Genomic DNA, 7,500 nt, shown 5'->3' with positions numbered 1-7,500 from the left:
TCTCACTCTCACCCTCTCTTTCTCCCTCCATCTCTCTCTCTCTCTCACTCACTTTCTTTCTGTCTCTCTTTCTCTTTCTCTCTCTCTTGCTCTGTTTCTCACCCTCTCTTTCTCCCTTTCTCTCTCTCTCTCACTCTCTAATCCTCTCTTTCTCCCTCCCTCCCTCCCTCTCTCTCTCTCTCTCTCTCTCTCTCTCTCTCTCTCTCTCTCTCACTATCTTTCTCTTTCTCCTTCTCTCTATCTCTTTCTCTCTCTCACTCTGCTCTTTTTTTTCTCACTATCTTTTCTCTTTCTCTCTCTCTCTATTCTCTCACCTTTTTTTCTCCATCTCTCCTCTCTTTTTTCCTCTTATCTTCCCCACTTTTCAGCCTTCTCTTCTTTCTCCTTCTCTCTCTCTCTCCTCTCTCTCTCTCTCTCTTCTTCTCCTCTTCTCTCTCTCTCTCCCCCCCCTCTCTCTCTCTCTCTCTCTCTCTCTCCCCCCTTCTCCTCTCTCTCCTCTTTCCTCTCTCTCCCCCTCTCTCTCTCTCTCTCTCCTCTTCTCCCCCCCCTCCTCTCTCTCTCTCTTCTCTCTTCTCTCTCTCCCTCTCTCTCTCCTCTCTCTCTCTCTCTCTCTCCTCTTCTCTCCTCCCTCTCTTTCTCTTCTTTCTTTTTCTCTCTCTCTCTCTCTTTTTTCTCTCTTCCTCTCTCTCTCTTCCCCCCCCCCCCCCCCCCCCCCTTTTTTTTTTTTTTTTTTTTTTTTTTTTCTCTCTCTCCTTTTTTCTCTTCTCTCCTCTCTCTCTCCCCTCTTTTCTCTCTCCCCCCCCTCTCTCTCCTTTTCTCTCTCCTTACCTGTTTCTCTTTTCTCCTCTCTCCATAAGATGTCCAATAAATAGAAAAAAATGAAATAGAGTAAATAAATAGAATAAAAAAAAATCTTTTTGTTTATTTTATTTACTTTAAAGATGTAAAAAAAAAAAATCAATTAAAATTTAAGCTCTGGTGAAATCTGGCATCTATTTCCCAAGAGGCCCATAAACACAGAAAAAAAATAAATAAAACGAAATAAAATAAAGTAAAGTAAAACAAGCAAAAAGAAAAAAAATCATATAAAACAAGAACGAAAGAGATTGTAAATGGGAAAAAAAAATTAGACCTTATTAAAAGATCTGGTGAAATCGGCACGTCATGGTTTTTTTCCAAAAGGGGCTCCATAAACAAGAAAAAAAATAAAATAAAAAAAATAAAAACGTAAAGTAAAACAAAGCAAACGAAAAAAATGCATATTAAACAAGAACAAAAAGTAGAAAAGGGGAAAAAAAATTAGAGCATTGTTAGCGCATCGGTAATCTGGCTCAAACATGGTTTTTCCAAAAAGGGGTCCAAAACAACAAAAAAATAAACAAACGAAAAAAATAACGTAAAATAAAAAAAAGCGAAAAAGAAACAAAATGCATATTAAACAAAAAACGAAAGAGAATTTAATAGGGAAAAAAATTCAGACATTAATTAACCCTCTGGGGAAAACTGGCATCGATCGCCCTAGCCCAAGGGGGCTCCATAAACCAGAAAAAAAATAAAAAAAAACGAATAAATAACGTAAAATAAAATAAAACAAAAAGAAAAAAAGCATAAAAAAAGAACGAAAGATTTTAAATAGGAAAAAAATTTAGCATTAGTTAAAGCATCTGGTGAAATCTGGCATCGATCCCCCCACCCCAAAGGCTCCATAAACACGAAAAGATAAAACAAAACGAAATAAAATAACGTAAATTTAAAAAAGCAAAAACGAAACAAAATGCATATATAAACAAAACGAAAGAGATATGAAAAATAGGGAAAAAATTCAGAGCATTAATTAACGCATCTGGTGAAATCTGGCATCGATCGCCCCCTACGCCCCAAGAGGCCAAGAGTTGGCGCTCGCGAGACTCCCTTATTTAAGGGGCATTTTTAGGGGCATTTTGGGGGCACTTTGGGGTATGTACAGGTGAGTATTTTGAACAAATGTGTAAATAGATACGCAAAAAAATATAAAGTGCGGAATAAGTGGATGTGATTGGAGGAATGAGTGTGGGAGAGAGGAAAGGAAGGATTAAAGAAAGGGAATAAGCAAGGACGGGAATAAAAGAGGGAATAGGGGAAGAGGGAATAGGAGTGTAGTGAAGTAAAAAAGAGAATGTAGAAAAGGGGAAGAATGTAGAGAAAGAGGGAACGAATGAAGAGAGAGAGAGAGAGAGGAGAATGTTGAGAAAGAGGGAATGAAGAGGAGGGAGAGAAAGGGAATAGAGAAAATTTGTCAATAAACAGGAAACAATTGATATTGATGATCTCCCTTTTTTATCAAGAATAAATGATAATGATAAAAATAGATTCCAAAAAGCTTATATATATATATATATATATATTAATATATATAATATATATTATATATATATATTTATATAATCTATATATATATATATAAAATATGTAATATAATATATTTGGGTAAGATATTTTTCAGATTGATTCATTATTTGATAAAAAAAGACAATATATTTTTTTTTCTATTACAATACATATTTTCAGGAGATCATTGTCATTATTGTGAATTGACGACATTTATGATATTTTAATAGATATTTTATCATTTACAAAGATTCTTGTCTTGTGTTCGATAATTGTATTAATGTTAGACAAAACCAAAAGGGATTGCCGGAGGAAAGAGGGATGTCAGGGGTCATTCCGTTGGCGCTCCAGCTAAGACCAACAAACCCGCACCATCTCTAACCTGGCGAAAAGGGATACTATTTTCCCCTCTAATTTTAACTATTTCCTTCTAATTTTCTAAAATATTTCCTCTATACTATTTCCTCGCATAAATTTTTAGAGGAAAAGGGTTTCCCTATTACATGGGCAAAACTGGAGCTTGTAGGGTTTGTTTCCGAGGAATGGAGGTTTTCTTACTAATTGTTATTTTCATATATATATTATTTATATTAATTTTATTTATATTACATTACATTAGATTACATTACATTCTTACATTATATTATATTATATTTATTTTTTATTATATTATATTATATTATATTATATTAAGTTATTATATTAATTTTATCATATTATATTATATTATATTATAAATTATTTATTTTTTTATTTTTTAATTTTTTTATATTTTATTATATTTTTACCATATCTCCGGGAATTTTTGTTTTCCCTGAGGCTTCTTCTTTTTATCATTATATTTTCATTATTTTATTATTATTATTATTATTATTTTTATTATTATTTTTATTATCATTATCATTATCATTATATTATCATTATCATTTTTTATCATTTTCTTTTCATTAATTACATTATTATCATTATTACATTATTATCTTATCTCATTATTTTTTCATTATTTTATTATTTTATATTTTTTATTATTATTTAAAAATTATTACATCGCTATTATCATTATTATTTTTATTTTCTTTATTTTTATCATTTTCTTACTTTCTTATTATCATTTTTATCATTATTTTATCTTATCATTATTATTATTTTATTTTATTTTATTATTATTATTATTTTTATTATTACTATTTCTATTATTATTATTATTATCATTATTAGTATTATTATTAGCATTATATATAAATGATAATAATGATATTAATAATGATAATGATAATAATACAATAGTAATTTCACTATTCTTTTCATTAAAAACCCAATATCACTGTTATTAAAACCCTTATTATTAAAAATTATCATTATTAAAAATTTTTATTTTTTTTATCAAATTTATTTTCGTTGTTTTAATTAGTTATTATACTTATGACTGAATTTACTCCAAATCTGAAATTTTTGTTGTATGCAAAAAAAATGGATATATATATTATAATATTATATTATATATATATATATATTATATATATATATATATTTAATATATGTTTGCAAAATTAATTATGTTATATATTTGCATAATGTTGTAATATTGTTTCAATATGTGTATGTAAGTAATATATGTATGCAATATATATATGTATGCAATATATGTATGTAAATAGTATGCATTTAGTATGTATTTATATATTTAGCAAAATGTATATTATGCAAATTTTAGTTTTGCAAATAATGCAAAAAATATATAAAATATGTATACTAATATGCAAATGTATTACGAATTTATTACGAATTTGCATTTTTCTTCAGTTTGATTTTTTTAGGAGAATTTTTTTTTTTTTTTTTTAAGTTTATTAATTTTTTTTTTTTTCTAAATATTTCTCCGTATATATTTTCTATATATCTATTTTCGATTAGCTATCAAGATATTATTATTTTTTCATATTTATAAAAATATTAATAAAATTTAAAATTTTATATTTTTTATATATATGTATTTTCTATATATATATTTTTTAATCAATTTGCTCTTTTCTGTAGATTTTCTCTATATTTTTTCATCTTCTATCAATTTTTATTTATTTTTTATATTTATAATACTTTATTTTATATAATATTATAAAATTAATTATCATAAAAATTTATATTTCTATATTCTAATTATATATGTTATAATTTTAATATTATAAATTATATAATTTTTAATATATTTTCTCTATATATATTTTCTCTATATATATTTTCTATATATATATATTTTTTTCTAATGAAATTTCTCTATTTCTTTCTTTTTTATAGATACAATCTTTCTTTTTTCTGCATTACACGAGAATCTGTATTTAACGGATATCCCCTTGACCAATCAGGTTAAAGCACTGTGTAGGTTCAGCCAATCAGCAGTCAGCAATGCGTTTCAAAAGGGTTTACGTGCATGATTGGCTGGACGTATCTCATTAGCTGATTGGCTGGACGTATCTCATTAGTGGATTGGCTGGACGCCTTAGGGGCTGGACTATCTCAAGCGGATTTGGGGGACGCCTCATTGCGATTGGCGGGGTTCTATTTGCTGATGCTGGACGTATCTCATTAGCTGATTGGCTGGACGTATCTCATTAGCTGATTGGCTGGACGTATCTCATTAGCTGATTGGCTGGACGTATCTCATTAGAGGATTGGCGGGACTACCTCTTAGGGTTTGGCGGAGTCCTCATTACGGATGGCGGGACGTATCTCATTAGCTGATTGGCTGGACGTATCTCTTAGGGGATGCGGACGTATTTTTAGCGTTTGGGTGAGATCTCTTTAGGGGATTGGTGGATACCTCATTAGCGGATTGGCTGGACGTACCTCATTAGCGGATTGGGCTGGACGTATCTCATTAGCGTGTTCGGACACAAGACCCCAATTATTGATATTACTATCATTACTATATATGTGATTATCATCTATATTATTATTATCATTACTATATATGTGATTATTATTGTAAAAGGCTATCGTCCTTAGTACAATGGTGAGCAGAGGGTATTTTCTTGTTAACGGGTTGACTCTTTATTTTTGAGAGTTTATACCCCGCAGTATAAAACACAGAGACATTCTTTTATAATCGGGCCGCCGGAGGGGCACGTTCAGCTGCCCGGAGAGAGGGCGGGCGACCTTTGCGCGGTGGGAGCTTTGCACGAACTCCGGCAAAAGGTCAGAATAAAAAGTGACCTCCCCCCCTCGCTGAGGGGTGGTTTTTTTTTGGGACTTTTGGTCCACTGGAAAAAAACCCGAGGGCCCCCTGGGAAAACCAAATGAATTATCCACATCCTGTAACAGAAATAGAATTATCCACATCTTATAATTATCAATTTGATTATTATCATTACTATATATGTGATTATTTTCGATATTATTATTATCATTACTGTATATGTGATTTTACGTATTACAATACCAAAATCAAAATTTTTATTTTGTTTAATGTTTTTACATCACCCTATATATAATATATATAATTATTATCTATATTTTTATCATTACTATATGTATAATTATTATTGATATTTATCTTAGGTATTGTAGCTTCTATATAATTATCATTATTGGTAAATATTGGTAATTATAGCAATTAATTATTATCAATATTATTATCATCATTACCGTATGTATGATTATTATTTTTAATATTATTATCATTACTATATGTATGATTATTATCAATATTGTTATTATTATTACCTAGTAAACTTTCCCTTTACCCTCATTACTAATATATAATTGTTTCAATATATTTCCCTTGTAATATTATGATTTTATCAAAATTTTATTTCATCACTATAAATAAATTTTTATGATTTTTTTTTACTATAATTTTAAAACATTATTTTTTTATAGTTATCATTACTATAGAAATTTCAAAATTTTTTATTCGTTCGTATATACGATTATTAATATTTATATTATCTATTTCTAATTTAATCTATTTTTTTTAATATTAAAAATATTATATTATAATATATATAATATATAAATTAAAATTATATTTTAAAATATAATCCATATAAATTTTATTAGCATATAAATATATTATGCATATATATATATATATTGCATATATATTTTTATATATATATATATATATAATTAATTAATTATAATATTATATATATATATTTTATAATATATAATATATTATTTAAAATTTTATGCATAATTTATTTTGCAAATAATCTATATAATAATATATTATATATATATATATATATATTATTAATAATAATTTTAAATATTTTTTTATATATATATAATAATATATATATATTTTAATATATAATATTAAAATAAAAAAATATGAATAAATTTTTATCATATTTAAAATTTCAAAAAATTTTATATATAATTAGGGTATTTTATTATATTTAAATATATAATTATTTCGATATTTTATTTTTATTATAATTTTTATGATTATTTTTTATTATTTTTCAATGTTATCACATCACCCCCAAAAAAATTTTATATTAATTATATTATAATTATATATATATATTTTAATAAATTATTATCTATTTTTTATCATTATATATTAAATTTTATTGATATTTTATTATATTACTATAATAGTTATTTTTTTTTATTTCATGTTATTATATATATATATATAATATTTTATTAATTATTTTTTTTATATTAATTTTAATATAATATTATATAATCTAAATTTTATCAATATTATTTCGTTACTAATTAAAATATTTTTGAATTATTATTCTATATTATATTATGATTATTATCAACATTATTATTATAGAAAGATTAATATCAGTATTATTATCATTACTATATATATGATTATTATTATCGCTAATATTTAAAATTATTTTCATTATCATTGTTGTTTTTTTAATAATTTTTCATTATATTTTTTATTATTTTTAAAATTTTTAATTATATTATTATTTTTATTATTATTATTATCATTATTATCAATTATTTTATTCTGATTATTGTTTTCATTATTATTCTTAACTTTACTACTGACATCATTAATTTTATTATCAGTATGAATCATATCATTTTTATTGTTATTACTTTTATTATTATTTTATTTTAAAATTTTTTTATTTTTTATTTTTAAAATTTTTTTTATTATTA

Source organism: Penaeus monodon, chromosome 44, assembly GCF_015228065.2.
Source record: "Penaeus monodon isolate SGIC_2016 chromosome 44, NSTDA_Pmon_1, whole genome shotgun sequence".
In the NCBI taxonomy this organism is placed as follows: Eukaryota; Metazoa; Arthropoda; class Malacostraca; order Decapoda; family Penaeidae; genus Penaeus; species Penaeus monodon.
The sequence above is the reverse complement of the archived record's forward strand: the minus strand, read 5'-3'. Positions refer to the sequence as shown.